This window comes from Balaenoptera acutorostrata, chromosome 10 (assembly GCF_949987535.1).
Source record: "Balaenoptera acutorostrata chromosome 10, mBalAcu1.1, whole genome shotgun sequence".
In the NCBI taxonomy this organism is placed as follows: domain Eukaryota; kingdom Metazoa; phylum Chordata; class Mammalia; order Artiodactyla; family Balaenopteridae; genus Balaenoptera; species Balaenoptera acutorostrata.
In genome coordinates this window covers 21,285,550-21,305,353 of record NC_080073.1, presented here as the reverse complement: position 1 = coordinate 21,305,353, position 19,804 = coordinate 21,285,550, and the positions used below count along the sequence as shown (strand labels likewise).

At 44.3% G+C, this 19,804-nt stretch overlaps 1 protein-coding gene across 4 annotated transcripts in view; it reads right to left on the bottom strand.

The window, feature by feature from the left end:
- The window catches only part of FRMD4B (FERM domain containing 4B), a 340,426-nt gene extending 320,903 nt beyond the window's left edge, over positions 1–19,523 (bottom strand). For 2 of the 4 annotated variants that reach the window (XM_057554763.1, XM_057554764.1), the window contains exon 1: positions 19,386–19,520. The gene's annotated coding sequence lies outside the window, so the exon portion shown is untranslated. Of the gene's footprint in view, positions 1–19,385 lie in introns of all 4 variants that reach the window. The other 2 variants (XM_057554765.1, XM_057554766.1) reach the window with 2 other exon arrangements.
- Between the last annotated feature and the right edge of the window lie 281 nt (positions 19,524–19,804).

The window sequence follows — 19,804 nt, the reverse complement described above, 5'->3', positions numbered from 1 at the left end:
TGAGAGGGCATGCTTGCTGGGTGACCCATGAGCTGGGCCCAGACAATCGGAGGCTCCTCACCTCCCCTTCCATCCTTGGAATGTATATTCCACCCACCATTCCTGCACTCAGCCATTTCGAGGATGCAGGCTTGAAAGAATAATGTAAAAAAGGAAAGTAAGAAAAGATATCTTTACTCAAAGTCCTCAATCAAGAGATAATAATAATTGGGGCTTCCCTGGTGGCGCAGTGATTAAGAATCCGCCTGCCAATGCAGGGGACACAGGTTCGAGCCCTGGTCCGGGAAGATCCCACGTGCCGCGGAGCAACTAAGCCCATGCACCACAACTACGGAGCCTGTGCTCTAGAGCCTGTGAGCCACAACTACGGAGCCTGCGAGCCACAACTACTGAAGGCCGCATGCCACAACTACTGCAGCCCGCAGGCCTAGAGCCTGTGCTCCACAACAAGAGAAGCCACCGCAGTGAGAAGCCTGCACACTGGGACAAACAGCAGCCCCCGCTTGATGCAACTAGAGAAAGCCTGCGCGCAGCAACAAAGACTCAACACAGCCAAAAAATAAATAAATAAAATAAATAAATTTACAAAAAAAAAAAAAGAGTTAATAATAATTTTTTTGAGTCTGACAATGACCCATCAAGAAGTGAACTTTAAGAATGAAGTCTGTCGCTATCTTAATCTATTGTTTTACACAATAGGAACTGAAGAGTTGGGAACGACCTCTCTCTCACCCTCCCTCAGAGCCCAAGTATGACTCTCTTTCCAGACCTTTCTCCAGGGATGGGACAACAGAGATCAGAAAGGAGGGCACAGGCTATGTAGCCAGGGGCAAGGATGGTTGGAAGGGAAAAGGAGCAAGGATAAAGTGGGGATGTGCGTATGCAGGGGGAGAATGGGCGGAGGAAAAAAATAATATTTATTTGCTACAGAAACAAAGTCCCATTGCTGGTTTGGGATACATACAGATATATAGATATATAGATACATAGATATAGATATAGATATATATGCATGTGTGTAAAGATATATAGGTAGTATCACAAAATCTCCTTCATGAGGTCACAAAGCAAAATTGGCCACACCCTTGTCGTATCTTCATTTACAAAAATCTGACGCATCTTCCTGGGTTTTTCTTTTTCAAAGATAAAGAAAGAGAAGGAGGACCATGGAAGCTATTAGAACTGCCACCTACCAGTCTGGAGGGATCTGCCTCTTTCTTCCGTCTCTCCTTGCTCTCCGTGTACAAAGGCCAGTTTCGGGTTTCACCTGGGGACCCCCCGAGGTTGTAAATCAACACCTGGAATATTGCCCTCACCCCCATTATTGACAAGGGCTCCACAGGGCTCCACATTAACCACTGCCTCCTTGTTCCAGCTCAAGGGAAGGAGGCAAGAACAAGAAGAAGGTGTTTCCTTCCAATGGGAACAACTCATAAGCTTGCATAAATCACTTCCTCTCACACTCCTTTAGGCGGAGCTTGGTCACGTGGCCACACCAGACACAAGGGAAGCTGGGAAATGTAGTCCCTATCTTGGCAGCCATGTGCCCAGAGAAAACCCAAAGGATGGGGGTTATTACTAAAAAGAGGAAGGGAAATGGGCTTGGGGGACGAAAAGCAGTCTCTGCCACATTTCAGGATTGCATCACATGAAGAGAGGAACAATCTGGTTTCTTTGGTTCAGATGGAGAGGTGGGCACTGCCCCACCAAGACCACACAAAATGGGGAACTTCCATAATGGGTGGGGAGGAAGGAAGAGAGACACTGGAAACTATAACTGCTATAGTACTCAGTAGTTATATCCTGGAAGAAAAAGTGACAGTAACATGTGGCAGGAAAACGAGCTATTATCTTCTTTAGAAAAACAAAAAAGTTGGGGCTTCCCTGGTGGCGCAGTGGTTGAGAATCTGCCTGCCAATGCAGGGGACACGGGTTCGAGCCCTGGTCTGGGAAGATCCCACATGCCACGGAGCAACTAGGCCCGTGAGCCACAATTACTGAGCCTGCGCGTCTGGAGCCTGTGCTCCGCAACAAGAGAGGCCACGATAGTGAGAGGCCTGCGCACCGCGATGAAGAGTGGCCCCCGCTTGCCGCAACTAGAGAAAGCCCTCGCACAGAAACGAAGACCCAACACAGCCATAAATTAATTAATTAATTAAAAAAAAAAAAAAAAAAAAAACAAAACAAAAAAGTTATTGCTAATAATGTCAGCCAAGCTACATTTATCCCTCCTTGCTCTTGGCCCACAATCCCTTTTTGAACTCCCTTCCCCTGAGCACAAAGGGTGGGTAAACTTTGGGTTCTAGACACAGAGAGGAGGTTTCTCGGTCTTTGTGCCAAAGCACCCAGTCTGGCTCCTCCCCCTACAACCAGACTCCAAGGTGGCAGGTGTTTTGATGGACCTCAGGTGGAGGGACCCACTTCTGAAAGAGTCCAAAGTGGAGGGCTGGGCAGGCCTGGAATTTATTAGAAGTTCATGATTAATACACGCAGGCTGACCCCATGCAGGTCTTGATATGGGTTCCTGGGAACAATTCTAGGTCAAGCAATGATTCACAAGACTCATGTTAAGCCTTCAAAAGTCCCTTTACTGTCAATGTATATAATCATAGTAAACCCTCCATAAATGGTGGCCCTAAGCCTGCCACTGTGCATACTGTCTCCATTTCTAATAACCACTGTAGTAGGTGCTGTCCTTGCTGCTTCCACACCCCCTTCCCTTTACCATTTCAAGACACACTGACCTTTTCCAACTGCCACACCTGCATTTCTTTGCCAAGAGCTTTCCTGGACTCACAGTCCTCCTTTGCCAAGCGCAGGATAGCAGGGAAACACCTAGGAATAAATACTTCACCTCCCAGAAGGAGCCCTCAATTAATGACTCTTGGGAGCTGGAGTATAAACACCCCAGCTCCCTCACCCCTCAGATGGGATCATTCTGAGGCACACGCACTATGCTGGTTCCCGAGTTTCTCCAGTGGGATGGAGCAGTACTGGCCCACTGTGGGAGTTAAACTGCTAACACACTTGTTTTTGGCGGCCTTCCACTCCTTATCTCATTTCCTGATTTCTCTACTGGTGTTTCCTGCACTTCCCAAATAAACTACTTGCAGTCTATCTTAGGATATGCTTCTGGATGAACCCAAATAAGACCACCAGCATGAGGAGTAAGTTATGATCCCCATGGGGGGAACAGGCTGGCACAGGCTCAGGAGGCAGCCTGAACCAGATGTGAATTTTGGCTTCATCCCTGAGCAGCTGAATAATGCTGGGAAAATTATTTGACTGTTTGGTGCCTCAATTTCCTCATCTGTAAAATGGGGCAACCTTGCAGGTCCATAAACTCTCAAATGAAACAATTCCTCTAATGCCTACAATGACCCTAATATATAGCAAGCACTCAACAAAAGTGAGCTTTCCTTCCTCCTTATCTCCATTTTATAAGTGAGAAAACGGAGGCTCAGTAAGGTTTCCTGACCTGCACAAGGTAATCATGCAGTTAGGTGACAGATCCTGGATTCAAACACATATCTTTCTGGCTCCAGATCTACTTAGAACTTTCCCACTAACCCTCACATATCAACTTCACTGTCAAAGTTACCTCATTTGATACATAAAATCATTTTAACCTTCAAATTCCCAGGTCTTCCTTTCACTTTGTGTTGTGCAGACAACACATCTGGATTCTGATTTACAGAGATTCCCAGATCTTGGTGTGTTCACATCCTCTGCTGTTTATGTCCTCAGACTGGGGCATGACTCTCCCTCTCTCTCATTCAGCTGTGACACACTCTTCTAATTTGGGTGCAAAGATCTTCACAAGTTCATCTCTGATTAAAACACAATGTTACTAAAAATAGATGAACACCCAGGAGAAGAAAGATGAGAGAGAACCCAGGGCAGAGCAAATGCACATGTAAGTGGTTTCCCCTTGGACACAGGTGAGGTGACTTTTCCAGGTGCCCTTTCACCCCTGAAGAGAGAACCCAGAGCTTCAAATGTGGGGAGCACACCTGCTGAGCCCCTGCTTGACTGAGTGGAGGCTGTGAAAAGGAAGAGGTACAGAATGTTTCCAAATCCATTCCCTTAACTAACAGTGTTGTTACCCCACAGCCAGCCAAGTCCAAACAGCAAGCAGAGGTACAGACAAAAAGGAAAACCAAAGTCACGCTCTTAAACTCACTCCAATTTTTACAGTTAGAAATCTAGACACAGCTGTTTTATTTTAGCATACATTTAAGTTTGGGGTCATTTTAAAAATATAATTTTGTTTTGAAATATATATGTGTTGGAGGGACATCATCTTTCAGAGGTTAGACTTTGAAAGGTCCTGTGTGTGACCTGCATCTAAAGTAGGGTGACCAACTCATCTCGGTTTGCCCAGGACCTTCCCAGTTTTAGTACGAAGAGTCCCTCATCCCAGGAAATTTCTCAGCCCTGGGCAAACGGGGATGGTTGGTCACCCAATTAGAAAACAAATTTGACTCTCAAATTGCCTCTTTTAAAATACAAATCTCCTCAGGCAGATTAAAACAATTCACCAATCACAATCTAGAGATGTGGATTGCTTCTCACAAAATACCCCATCAAATAGTCCCATTTTAAGAATCCATAAGGATCCTCTATTGCAGGAATCACAAATTCAGACACCCATAAAGGCAAGGCTGAAATTATGGGTAATCATGAGTCAAATCCATCTCACCTGCCTTCACTAATCAAGGTCGTTATAGTTGTTGCTAGGAAAGACTTGCATGTCCTCCTAGCAGCATGTAACCTAAACAATAAGATGTTTGCCAGGGTTGTTTTCCAGGAACTTGGAGTCACCTGTGTCTAGTTTAAGCTGAGCCAGTTAAGTCTGGATAGGACCACCTACGCTCCAACTAGGCATGTGCTAGTGTCCTTTTGGTGACCCTTTGATGCCAAAGGGCTAAAAACTCCACCTTCACATTATGCTAAGCGCCTCCATTTTTGAACCCGCAGAGGCCTGTAGCTTAGTTACACCTGCACAGAAGGACAATTACCGCACCTTTTTCCAATCACCTTTCCCTACACTCCCCGCGCCTCAGACTGCCCTGCCCTGCCACTTTATTCTTCATCCCATAAATACCCTGAGCCCCTTGCCTTCGGGGAGGCGGATCTGACATTTGTTCTCCTAGCTTCTCGCTTGGCTGCCTTGTGAATAAACTCTCTTTGCTACAAAGTGTCTCAGAGTTTTGGCTTGCTGAGCATTGGGCAAAAAAATCTGGTTTGGTAACAAGACTTCAATAAGTAAAGATCACTTGAATAAAAGCTTTCTGTCTATTCTTTACTTACACAAGGAAATAAACTCCCCTTCTTCTAGAAATCCTCAGCCCATTCACTCCTCTACCTTCCCTCTTTTGAAGGACATGGGATGGACAACTGTTTCTCTACCCAAGAAAAACTGCCCAAGCATGATGAAAAACAAGGGCAATTCTCATTTGGCCTCAGTGGCAGGGACTATGGTTTTCTTAGTCTGATTTCCTCTGGAAGCTGACCCTGGACAAGGGGTCAAATGTGGGGTGTTTATCTGAGGTTTATCTGAGAGTTCATCCCAGGGAACAGCAGTGGGAGACTAGGGGAAATGAAAGAGGAAAGGAAAGGCCATCAAAACAAAGTGTCCTATTAGATGTGGTATTTTATACTTACCATGGAATATTACTCAGCCATAAAAAAAGAATGAAATAATGCCATTTGCAGCAACATGGATGGACCTAGAAATTATCACACTAAGTGAAGTCAGACAGAGAAAGACAAATATATCACTTAGCTGTGGAATCTTAAAAAATGATACAAATGAACTTATTTACAAAACAGAAATAGACTAATGGACACAGAAAACAAACTAATGGTTACCAAAGAAGAAAGGCAGGGAGGGATAAATTAGGAGTTTGGGATTAACAGATATACACTACTATATATAAAATAGTTAGATAGAAAGGACCTACAATACAGCACAGGGAAGTATAGTCAGTATCTTGTAATAACCCATATTGGAAAAGAATCTGAAAAAATATATATATATATACATATATATATGTATGTATAAAGAGAATCTGGAAAAGAATATATATATTTATAACTGAATCACTTTGCTATATACCTGAAACACTTAAATCAGCTATACTTCAATTTTAAAATTAATTAATTAATTAAAAGGTCCTATTAGGGCTTCCCTGGTGGCGCAGTGGTTGAGAATCTGCCTGCCAATGCAGGGGACACGGATTCGAGCCCTGGTCTGGGAAGATTCCACATGCCGCGGAGCAACTAGGCCCGTGAGCCACAACTACTGAGCCTGCGCGTCTGGAGCCTGTGCTCCACAACAAGAGAGGCCGCGATAGTGAGAGGCCCGCGCACCGCAATGAAGAGTGGCCCCCACTCGCCACAACTAGAGAAAGCCCTCGCACAGAAACGAAAGACACAACACAGCCAAAAATTAATTAATTAATTAATTAATTTTTTTTAAAAAAAGGTCCTATTAAATCAACTATCACCATGAGTGACCAGGGTTTAATGCCATGGGGAAACTCTAGGAGATGGTGCAGAACATTCATCTTAGTTATCCTACCAGATGGGCAAGGGACCTGGAGTATCCAGATGCTAAACCCTTCGTCACTGGAGAGATGGGTCTTAATTCCCCAGCACTTCCAAACTATCACTTCCACAGTCAGAGAAAGTCCTCAGACAAATGAATGCAGGCAGAGGTGGTGGGAAGTCAAGCTGGCTTGACTGAGACTGGACACGTACGCCCTCTGCTACAGCAATCCGTAATAGAGCCCATGGGCCGCCATGCCCCAGCGCCGGTCCACAGCTGCCAGGCAGGAATGCAACCCGTGTTGTTAGAGCTTCTGAATTTTTAACAAAAACCAGGAATCCTGAATTTTTGTGGAATCTCCTGATTCATAGTTGCTGATGATGAGTTCAAATGTTTAAAAAACACTCTAGGAACTAATCAAATTCTCTGTAGGCAGAATACAACCTGTGAGCAGCCAGCCTATATCCACTAATCGAGGTGAACCCCATTATTTTATGGATGCAGAAACCAAGGCCCTAAAGGGAAGTGACTTGTAAGTCAAAGACTGTCTGTGGTCTGGAGTCCACTTCCTGTAACTCCCGGGCCACAGCCTTGTCTGACCCATTGTGCTGTCTTCACTAAGGCTTCACAAAGCCGTTCCCTCCCACCACACATCCATCCATCCAACGGGAACTATCACTGCCCTCCACTTCACTCAGAGCAAAGGAAGTCTCCATTCTTTCCATCAACATGTTATGATATTTTAGCTCACTAGAAATTGGATTCGTTACGATTCTTAATTTCACAAAAAGTTATGTAGTGCTTTTCTTGTCCTGCGCATGGCTCTCAGTACCTTACAAACAATTCTCAAAGCAACCCTGAGAGGGAAGGACTATTATTTTCCCAATCTTAAAGACAGAAAACTGAGAGGTTAAGATATTTGTTACACTAAGTTACAGTACTTAGTGGTGAAGCCAGGAGACAAATCCAGGCATTGTCTCCAGAGTCCCTGGGCGAAGTCACTACTCTACACGGCCTCTGAACTCTCTACCTACTTTGGCTTTTAAAATACCCTGAGTGGTTCTTTTATCCATCATAACAAGAGTTGGCAAAACGACAAGCCTGTGGGCCAACTCCTGCCCACAGCTTGTTTTTGTAAATAAAGTTTTATTGGAATACAGCTTCATGCATCATTTTATGTTTTATCTGTGGCTATTCTTGCCTGCAAAGACAGATTTGGGTAGCTGCAACCCAGACCATATGGCCTGCAAAGCCTAATATATTTAGTACCTGGCCCTTCACAGAAAAAGTGTGCTGACCCCTGAGTTATAGACTGGCCAGGCATTCCTCTGATCGCAGGTTTCTTGATTATGTCACTAAACCATAATGCAATAAATCCTATAATCAATCTACCCAAAGACTTAGCACACATAGTGGTGAATTCACACGTTTGACTTCCCGAAACTGCAACTATGCAGAAGATGCCTGGGAACCTGGAATCAGCAGAAATATTCTCATAACCACACTCAAGGAAAAAGATACCAATAAATGCCCTGTAAAAGAGGCACACACCTCATTTTGGGCTCTTACCTGGGTGAAGGTTTTAAAAGCAGGAAGATAGACAGAAATATGCAGAGAAGAGAAACAGAGCAAGAGGCAACTCTTGTATCACCTATCAACAGGCATCTCTCACTTAGAGATCCAGGTTCAAATCCCCACTCCACAACTCACTACTACTAGTTTCTTAAATCTCAATCTTCTCACCCATAAAATAGAAGGAATAATCTCATTTCTTAGGGGCGGGGGTGTTTGGCAGATTAGCCAAGACTATAATGCATAGGACATTCTTAGCACTCTGCCTGGGATTTGCTAACTACTCAAAGGAGCCCTATTATTAGGAATAATGGCACCTACAAAAGAATAAAAATATGTGATTATTTATACAGAGGCTCTCAGGCCCACACACAAGTCAGCTGTCAAAGAGTAACAGGATGATGGCAAGGAATGAAAAGTGATGTTTATCATGAGGAGCCCAAGTCAAGGAAAGCTCTAACCACATTTACAAACTCCATGTAAAAAAGTAAAGATCAGGTGCCATGTTTCCATCAGAAACAGTTCAAGCAAAAAAATAATGTAGGTGGGCAGAGGTAAGCTTTAATCACCTGGAGAAATCACTTTAGTGAAACAAATTTCCTATTCCTTGACAATACTATATAAATGAAACTGTAGGAGAAGTGGGGTAGGGGGGAGGGGGGAGTTTGCATTGCTCTGAAAGAAGGCCAAGTTACATTTCCCCCTCTTAGTATAGACTGAAAGAATCTATCCAATAGCATGAACACTTGTTGACAAACTGTCAATTTTTAAATACCCTTTATCATTTTCACAGCTTTTCTCTGAAATCTAAAAAGGACCAATGATAGTTTTCCAGTACGCTTTTCCAAGTGTAATTAAGCTCAGTGCTAGAAAGTACATCAAGAACCACTCAAGACTTGAACTGTTCAAAGCAGCTGAATCATTGCAAAAGTGCTTTCTTACTCTTAATTTGTTTGACTCAAACTTTTGACCGCTAGTAAACTGGACAGCCCATTCTTTAGGAAGTGAAAGTACAGCTAGAATGGGCACAGGGAAGTATATAAAACAGCACCCTTCTTTTTTTCTCTTCAAAATACAAATTGAATTAATTTAACACAGTTGGAGCAAATTACCATGATATGTCCTCAATTTGAGTCTTACGGCCCCGCTGGGATTGGGCTCTCTGTTCCCACTCTAAGGGCACATGGTTTTCATTACCTAATCAGGATCCTGCATTTCAAGTTGCATGTTTAAATGGATGCAATCAGTTCATTTGTGAGTGCCTCAAATACCCTTAACTTTCCTGATTTATCAGAGAAGTCACACTTTTTAATGTTTTGAGATTTATTTAAATACTGAAAGGTTACTTGATAGAACAAGTTACACCGAGGATCATTTTTACTACACAGCAAGTAATTTTACTGAAATGTTCCACCAACACACTACTGATAAAGAAGCTCTTTTAAACGCATTTATGAGACTTTTTTAAAATTATAGTTAATTTACAATATTACATTAGTTTCAGGTGTACAACATAGTAATTCAACATTTTTATAGATTATACTCCATTTAAAGTTATTATAAAATATTGGCTAGGGAATTCCCTGGCGGTCCAGCAGTTAGGACTCCATGCTTTCATTGCCTAAGGCCCAGGTTCAATCCCTGGTGGGGGAACAAAGAACGTGCAAGCTGCGCGGGTGCCACCAAAAATAAAAATAAAAAACAGGACTTCCCTGGTGGCGCAGTGGTTAAGAATCCGACTGCCAATGCAGGGGACATGGGTTCGATCCCTGGCCCGGGAAGATCCCACATGCCGCAGAGCAACTAAGCCCGTGCACCACAACTACTGAGCCTGTGCTCTAGAGCCCGCGAGCCACAGCTACTGAGCCCGCGTGCCTAGAGCCCATACTCCGCAATAAAAGAAGCCACCGCAGTGAGAAGCCCGCGCACGGCAACAAAGAGTAGCCCCTGCTCGAAGCAACTAGAGAAAGCCCGCGCACAGCAACGAAGACCCGGCAGCCATAAATAAATAAATAAATTTATTTTAAAAGTTTTAGAAATTTCTTTAAATAGATAAATAAAAACACAGTCTAAAAAAATATTGGCTATATTCCCTGGGCTGTACAATATATCCTTGTAGCTTATTTATTTGATACATAGTAGTTTTTATCTCTTAATCCCCTATGCCTATCTCGCCCCTCCCCCATCCTCTGCACATTAGTAATCACTAGTGTGTTCTCCGAGCCCTTTTTTAAAAAAGTTAAAGTGAGAACAGTGCAACGGCTGTGGATAAAGTGCAAATCTTTAATAAGATTTGAAGGTCAGAGGGCACTTCTGGAGGTTCATAGTATAAAGATCATCCCCCACTTGACAAATCCAGAGAGGTAATTAACATAGGCTAAGGTCAGTCTGCTGTTGAGTTGCGATCAGAACTCAGCTTTTCTGACTCTCCACCCAGGGTCACCGCACCCCTTTCTCCCCAGCTCCTCCTTCATCTGGCAGAACCCTGCCGGAGTAGTACACTTGGATGAACCAGGGCCAGAGCTGGCTCTGTGATTCGTGCCTCCCACTCAGGTCACATATGGCCCCCCTGCTCTTTTTCGAGGACTGAATTGATGGGATGGGCTCAGTCAGGTGCAACAAGGGAAGCCGGAAAACAATCCTCAGGCCTCATCCGTTGTTGGGTTCCCTACCGCCGCTGTCGGCTATTATAAGCACCAGCTGGAACGTGGATGCTGGTATTCCAGAAAGACCTTTTGAATCAGGAAGGGCAGTGATGGGCCCCATGCTGTGGCAGAGGCATAATTATTTCCAATAACTGTCTCTCTAGGCTACTTGGTGATTTCCAAAGCAAAGCGCCTTCTCATTGCAACAAAACATTCAGTGTTTATTTGCAGGAGCGGGGGTGGGGCGAGGGGGCAGTTTTGAACTTATTTCTCATGGAAGGTCACAATGCTAAAAACTCCAGTCTGGTCATAGTTTATTCAGCAAGGCAGAAAGGAATATAATCAACTTTGGCTGAGGGTTCAGGATCTGTTTTAGAGAGCAATATTCTTACCTGAAACAAGATGAGCCATTAGAATCTCCGGTGAGCTATGCTCTCTCTCGAGAGCTGAGCGTCTCAGGCTGTGACTGTCGGGGATAACACAAAGCAGAGCCACTTGCAGTGTGACGTCCAAGAGCACAGACTCAGTTGACTTTGAATTCCAGGTCTATCACTAACCAGCTGTGTGATTCTGAACAGTGATGCAGCCTCTCCAAACCTCCGTTTTCACCTCTATAAAGTGTGAGCTACGGCGCTTCATGGTGGAAATGGAATGAAATATATACTATCTGGAAAGCACTCGGCAAGTGGCTGGCACTCATAGGGACTCAACAAATGGGGACTATTACGACTGGGAAATGGGGCTTGTTCTTTGCCGAGGGAGGTTATCCTAAGTGAACGTTTCCGTGTACTGATCAGATTGTTACTGAAATCTCCACTTTGCTGGCGCAGGAATTTTTGGGAGTCTTCCGTGTTCCTTGTACCCTTCCTCCTGCTCATCAAGCCTGTCTGGGAACTCTCCACTTGCTGCTACAAATCTTTCAGGCCAAAGTGAAACCCTACCCGCTCCCGGTACCCCACTGCAGCAACTCTGGGGCAGATCACCGTCCCTGTATCTCTGTTTTGGTGTCGCACTTTCTCTGGATGGGGGAGTTTACCACCCACTTTCATTCACATCTTCTCTCCCCAACTAGCTTAAGCTTCTGGGAAACGGGATTCCCTTACATTTCTTTGTGTTTTTTGGGGGTTTTTTTTTTGAAGTATAGTTGATGTACAATATAAGTTACAGGTGTACAACATAGTGATCAACAATTTTTAAAAGTTCTGCTCCATTTATAGTTACTATAAAATACTGGCTATATTCCCTGTGTTGTACAATATATCCTTGTAGCTTATTTATTTCACATCTAATAGTTTGTACCTCTGAATCCTCTCCCCTGTTTTGCCCTTTCATCCTTCTCTCTCCCCACTGGTAACCACTAACGTGTTCTCTATATCTGTGAGTCTGTTTCTTTTTCGTTATATTCACCAGTTTGTCTTATTTTTTTAGAGTCTACATATAAGTTATACAGTATTTGTCTTTCTCTCTCTGACTTATTTCACTTAGCATAATACCCTCCAAGTCCATCCATATTGTTGGAAATGGCAAAATTTCACTTTTTATGACTGAGTAGTATTCCAGTGTGTGTGTGTGTGTGTGTGTGTGTGTGTGTGTGTGTGTGTATGTCACATCTTCTTTTTCCATTCATCTCTTGATGGACATTTAGGTCACTTCCATATCTTGGCAATTGTAAATAATGCTGTTATGAACATTGGGATGCATGCATCTTTTCACGTTAGTGTTTTTGTTTTTTCAGATACATACCCAGGAGTAGAATTGCTGGGTCATATGGTAATTTTATTTTTAGTTGTTTGAGAAACCTCCATACTGTTTTCCACAGTAGCTGCACCAATTTACATTCCCACCAACAGTGTAGGAGGGTTCTCTTTTCTCCACATCCTCGCCAACATTTGTCATTTGAAGATTTTTTGATGATAGCCACCCTGACAGGTGTGAGGTGATATCTCATTGTGCCTTACATTTCTTTGAATCCTCCATGGCACCTAGCACATGTCCAAGAATCTTCTAGATTCTCTGATCCCTTCCTAGGCAAACTGTGGTCCATAGACCAGCACCATCAGCATCATCTGGGAGCTTGTTAGAAAGGCAGAATCTCAGGCTCTGCCCCAGATCTACTGAATCAGTATCTGATTCCCAACTGATTCCTGTGCACAGAGTTGGAGAGATGTTGCTCTAGCCCAGTATTCCCTGGACTTCAGTCATTCACATCTTCCCCTTCGTAGCTTTCATCATTTTTCAATACTACCCACCCTATGTTTTACCTAATATACATTTTTAAGTGATTTTACATTAACACTGTGTCTTGCTAGCCTCATCTTAAGCAATAATATTGTCTGTTAATAGTTATTTGGCAAGGCAGAAAGAAATCTACTATTTAATAAAGTTTGAAGGTCTGAGTGAAAAAAAATTGGGAGGGGGTACACATTAAAATAAATAAATAATCACTAAAGTAAAATGATTCTCCATCTATCATCTAAAATTAACTCATATTCACCAGGGGTTCACCTACACCAGTAACACAGCACTAGACTTTTTGTAGCTGGATTAGAAGACATCTCCCCAACACCAGACCTAGCGTTCCTGGTCCATGCCTGCTCCCACTCAGCACGTTTGCTTTGTGAGATGGATGCATGTGTCCTCAAAATATAGATGGTCGTGGGAGGCAGAAAACCTCGGTTCTGGCCCTACACCATCCCTAAATAACTTGCCAAGTCACATCCCATCTTTGGGGCTCATTTTTGAAGGTTAGTTGATCTCAAAGCTCCCTTCCAAGTCTAACAATATGACACAATAAATGAGAGCAGAGGCTCTGGGGTCAAAATGACTTGGGGTTGCAATTAAGCCTCTATTCCTTGCTAATTTCATTAAGTCTCAGTTTTCCTCATCTGTAAAATGGGAGTAATAACAACAAATGGCCTTAACACCCAGATCACAGGATTCGTAAGAATAAAGAAAACAATAGCTGAAAAATGCTTAGACTGAAATGTGGTACACAGTGTTCAATAAAAAATATAGCTATTTCTACTTCTTCCTAGCCTCCACAAAGCTAGGAAAAAGTTAACATTTATGGAATATTTAATATGTAGCAGGCGCTGCATGAAACACTTATTTTCTCCTCATAATCACCCAATGAGGTAGGAAATCTTATTCTCCCCATTTTAGAGATGAGGAAACTGAGGCACAAAAAAGATTAAGCCGCTTGTTCAAAGTCACACATTCAGTAAGTGGTGCAGTTGGATTTGAGGGCAGGTCATCTGACATGAGAGCCAGCGTTTATAATCACAACCTACCCTGCTCTTCTGTAAAAGACTGGTCAACACACAGACTTTGCCAATTTGACAAATATTACGTAATCTTGGCAGTGTAATTCCCAGCACAGGTGAGCAGCTCTTATTATCATTAGTTCTACTATTATATACTTGGTCTTTACATTGGAACAAGTTGCTACCAGGCATCAGGAGTTTCACCCTTCAATTATGGTAAGAACTTTATTTTTTTAATGCTTTAAAATTTTTTAAGTATAACATACATAAAAAGGTGAACAAAATATAAGTATACAGCTCCATAATTATCTCCAAGTGAAAAGCCATGTATCCATCACTGTGCTGCCCCAGAAACTCCTAAACACTTTCCCTCCCTCCCCTTCAAATGTAACCACTGTCCAGGGGTTTCTCAACCTCAGCACTACCTACATTTGGGGCTGGATGATTCTTTGTTGTGGGGACCGTCCTGTGCATGGTTAAGATGTTTACCAGCATCCCTGGTCCCCACTAGATTCCATTAGCACCCTCCCGCAAGTGGCAACAACTAACAATTTCTCTTTACACTGACAAATGTCCCCAGAGGGGCAAAATCACCCCTGGTTGAGACCCACCACACCCTCATGATTTTTCGGCATTCACTTTTTTGCTTTCCTTTATAATATATCTACCACTTGAGCACGAATCCTTAAATACCATTTAATCTTGCCTGGTGAGAGGAGTTCTTTATAATTTAATCTATTAAAAAGACCCTTAATCATGGCCCCCTAAAATAGCCTTTATAGGTGAAGTGACCATGTAATTTATCGTTCAAACTGGAGGTGCAGATATTAAACAGGACTGACCCGGGCAAGCCAGCATGATCACCTGACTTCCGGGGATCCTCTGCTAGGAGTAAACATTATCCTCCCAGCCGCAAACAATAGGGTCCCCTTCCCAATGGATAATTGTACATAAAGTGACAGAGCACAATTAAAAGCAGCACATACCCAGGGGTGAAGCAACATAGACACAGATAAATATCTCCAAGATGAAGAGCTGCAAAGCAGAGAACTCATTCGCCTTGGCCCATAAGGAGGTGTACTCTTCAAATAATTTGCCTGAAGACACTACTCTAAATAACTACTTTCACCACATTTGCACAACACATTGATTAAAATAACGGCCTTCCAAGATTTGCACATAGATGCAAAAAAGAGACTTAGGGTCTACAGTGGGTTTTAAATCAATATATCTGCCTTTTTCCCTCAGTGTCACTGGAAAGTACAAAAACCACCATTATTTGACCTGCTCTGCATTGTGATCTCCAAGTCCTGATACTGACCATGGTAAAAGTGACAGCTAAGGCTTTCCTTACACACATGAGAAATCATATTGATAATCTATGTGCCTGAATATAATTCAGTTCGTCCTCCATCATTTTGGGCATCAAAGAGAACAGAAATCAGCCTACACTGAGTTAGGCACTTGAAAATTGTGGTGAACTTTATTCAACTTCCTGGCATCCATTTGCCCCTTTTCCAGCAACTGTATTCATCTGGAAGTCCAGGCCTCCAGCGTCCATGGTCCATATGGCCTGGATAGGACTCCACCACTAGGGCGATGGGGTTTCCTCCAGCCAAGCCAACTGGGCTAATCAGAACTGGTGTTGAGACTTTTTGCTCAACAACTGGGGAAGGACGGTTTTTGCTTTTTCTGTTAGACTTGAACCTGGAATTGTGTAAACGGGCAACTGCTACAGTCATCTTGCCACCCAACAAGGAACCAAAAGGAAGGAAGAGAAAGGCAGAGCTTAAGATGAAAAGAATCAGATCCTGAAGTCACTGTTCAGTCCTGAGCAAGATGCTCTTTTTTTTTTTTTTAATTTTTATTTATTTATTTATTTATGGCTGTGTTGGGTCTTCGTTTCTGTGCGAGGGCTTTCTCTAGTTGCGGCAAGTGGGGGCCTCTCATTATCGCGGCCTCTCTTGTTGCGGAGCACAGGCTCAGTAATTGTGGCTCACGGGCCTAGTCGCTCCGCGGCATGTGGGATCTTCCCAGGCCAGGGCTCGAACCTGTGTCCCCTGCATTGGCAGGCAGATTCTCAACCACTGAGCCACCAGGGAAGCCCCCAAACTTTTTGACAGCAACTCACAGTATGAATTACATTTAATCCTGCAACCCAGAGTTTGCACACAACCCCAGATACAGGACTGACCCAAAGTTTCATGAAACTACAGAACCTTCACTAACATATGATGATGGTGATACTTCCTGTCCTGTAATACTTTAAAAAAATACTGGTGCGACCCACTAAATTGATTTCATGACCTTCATTTTGAAAAATGCTGCTTTATGAGATTAGGTTAAAAATTGATTTCACCAGGAAGAATGAGATTTTTTTTAAATGACATGATAATTTTAATCAGGTTATTGAGGAAAATAGGAGGTTTGGCCCCTAAATTAAGCATCTAGCAATAGAAAAGTGCTGTCTCACCAGTTCTCTGACCGCACAGGACACACATTTTACCAGGAGAAAAAAATCTTAATGACCTAAATATAAATAAATTACCAAAAAAAAAAGATAAGTGGAGTTCTAAAACAAAACAAAAACCATGTCTAAAAAGAGAGAGAAGAGAGATAGCTAAGTAAGGAAATAGACACCCAAGTCTTGCTGATGAGCCGAGTTACATGATTTATTTATCTACAGGTTAAAGATAATAATTTCAGTGAACCGCAGCAATCACTGAATATGTAAAAATAGTGCCTTCATAATAAGATCAAATCTCTGGGGCAGATTTAGGGGGAGTGAGGGAGAGAGGGAAGGACAGAGGGTGGGATGGAGGGAGGGAGGGAGAGAGAAGGAGTAAGTGGGGGAGGGAAGAAGAGAGGGACACAGAGAGAGAGAAATCCCTTGCAGTATAATAAGCCTGATGCCTTCACTTACATGTGTAAAATAACTATGAAAAGTTCCTGAAATTTCAGACAATTACTGCAGGCTGGACAAGACAGGGTATTTTTAACTGTTTTCCATGTACCTTATTTGTATTGTCAGTTAGCCAAAACTTCCTTTTTGTCTGCTCAAAAGCACTGCAGAGTCTTGATTAAATCTGTGGAATCAAACGGAGAGCTCGGATTCTCAGGCTTGCTGGAAATAGAGGCCAGTCAAGTAAACAGTCCTGAGAAAACTCTGCATTTCCACTCTGGAGTGGCTGTAGAGTTAACTCCTCCCACACTTTTCCAGCTTGTCAGGCTCAAGCACTTTTGTCTGCCTGTTTGAGAAGGCCCATTAACTTTCCCGCGGCGAAAATGAAAATTCAAAACCATTATTCATTTCAAAACCAAGTGAAGTTTAAGACAATCACTTGCACACCCAGGAGAGGTGACTTCTGAGAACTTTCCCAGTGATCATGAAAATCAGACCTCACTATAATGGTATTTTAGGTAGATTTCTTCATTTTCCATCATCATAGTGTTCAAATGCATTCCACCTGCATTACTGAATTGAAGCAAATGAAGTGTTTAATTAATACCTGCAGATGTCATGAGGAAACGATAAACCTCTTCTGTTCAAGAAGTTCTGCGAATTGCGTGAATTCTTCTGACCCTCTTTTAGGAAATGTAACAAGCACTGTTCAAAAGGTAGAGGTGAATGTGTGTGGTGTGCGCGTGAGTGCACGTACATTTACTCTTTATTTCCAATTTTTCAGATATACAAAAAAGAAAGAAGACTCACAGAGTCAGGAGTATACCCATCACCTAGTTTATGACATTTAGAGACCAAAATATACACTGAGTGCTCACCTTGGTTCAGTCACTCTTTTAAACATCATCTGATTTAATCTTATGAAAAACACAGGAGGTAGTTATTGTTGTTATGATTGTAATTATTTTTGTTTCGTCATCATCAATGCCACCACGGCACAGCCTTTTTAGAGGCACTGTTACAGTTAAGACCCTGGCATATGGAAACAGACCTCATGTAAACCAAAAATCACCAGTGTAACTTATGGGAGGTTACTTAACCTCGCTCTAGGGCTTGGTTTACCACTCCGTGGACTATTTATGATGCCCCAAAACTGCCTATTGGGGTGCCTGTCCCATAGTAAGCTCTCTTAAGCGCCATTCCTAACAGTATGTGTGTGGGAGATCAAAGAGCAAGCAGCTTGGTGAGGTTAAGTAAGGCGAAGCTGCTTCTCTTCCCCTGCAGACGTTTGATATGGAAGCTCCATTCTCTTTAGGACAGGAAACAGCATGCCAGGGGTTGCGCTAAAATCTTGTACCCAACCTCCAAATGAGTTGACAAGTTTCTGGGGTATCCAGAAACTAGCTAACCTTGAAGGATCAACCACCTTTCCGGAAAGACTGCGGCTGTCAGCACGGGTCTTTTTCCCCACCAAGGGGCCACCTTCCAGACGCAGCCTGGAATTGGGTACCAGCAAGCAGACCAAGTCGGTTCGCAAAGTTCAGAGGAGTTGGCTCTGGTATGTTTACAAGTCCTAGCAGATCGCAGGAATGTTCAAGATAATTATTACCCCACCCAGGAGCGCCTAGCCCAACCCTCTCACATCTGGAAGGAAGCGGCCACACAAAGGAGAACGAGAGACCTCCTCCTGCTGCAGCTTTCTCAGGCCCGGGGAAGGTTTAATACGAGCTCTCGCCCCTTTTGTGAACAAGACCAGGCACTGCTCAGCAGTATCGTTCGGAGCACAGGTCATTCAATGCAAAGGAAGAGTTCATCCCCTAGTCCAAATCGAATGGCATTTCCCAAAATATCATCTTTGTTTTTCCCTCCCCAGATGAAAGTGAAAAGTGAAATACTCCAGAAAATAGATAGGGAGCGATCCACAAGCATACAGCCACTTCAACATAGGAGGGGCAAGGATCAGACACACCTATTTGAAAAGGGCAGCCAAACCAAACCCTTAGTATCCTCTGCAAACGCAAGGCATTTCCGCCCTCCACTCCTCTCGCCGCGTTTTGAAAGTATCTCTGGGCAGCCCGACCTGGGATTCATCAGCATTTCTCCCCACCTCCCACGAACGCGCGGCAACCAAAGCACATGGTCCCTGGCGGCGCGCCTGCAAACCCCACCAGCGCCAACGCCCCGAAACCGCCAAACTTCCTGTCTCCACACCACCAAAGCGACCAAAGCGCCGCGCCAAGTGCCCAAGGGACTCCGGCGGAGGCTGCAGGCAGCAGGGGAGCGGCGGGGCGGGGTTTCCTGCCCGCGGGAGCGCCCGGGACCCGCACCTCCACTGGGGGTCTCCAAACGCGCGCGCTGCGCCCCGGGCGCACTGCAAGCGCCGCTGCGGCCGCGTCGCACGGTCGCCCCCAGCTGCGCGCTCGGGGTACCCGGGGCAGTCGCCCACCTACCTGCTCTGCTGCTTCCAGCCTCGGGCGCTCGGGGGGGCTGTCGACCGCTACTTTATTGTCTCGGCTGCTCACCGCGCGGGACCTGGGGACCCGGCTCTGCGCCAGCCCCACAACTCCGCTCTGCGCAGAGCCTTCCCCGGCGTCTGCCTTCCTCCTTCTCCTCCTCCTCTCTGCTCAAGCTCCTGCTCTGCACGTGAGCCGCGCAGCCCGACTCCCGGGCTCGCAGGGCAGCCAGCTCCCGCCGCATCCCCCAGCCCGGGGCTGCTCGTCGCCCCTGCCGTCGCTCGCCGCGCGTCCTCGCTTTGATCCACACTTAAAGCAGCGCCCCAGGCCGCCTTCCTCGCGTCCTGCAGTCCTTCCGTCCTGCCTGCCTCCTCTCGCTGTCAGCCCCAGCTCTGGGCTCCTCTCTCCCCAGCCGC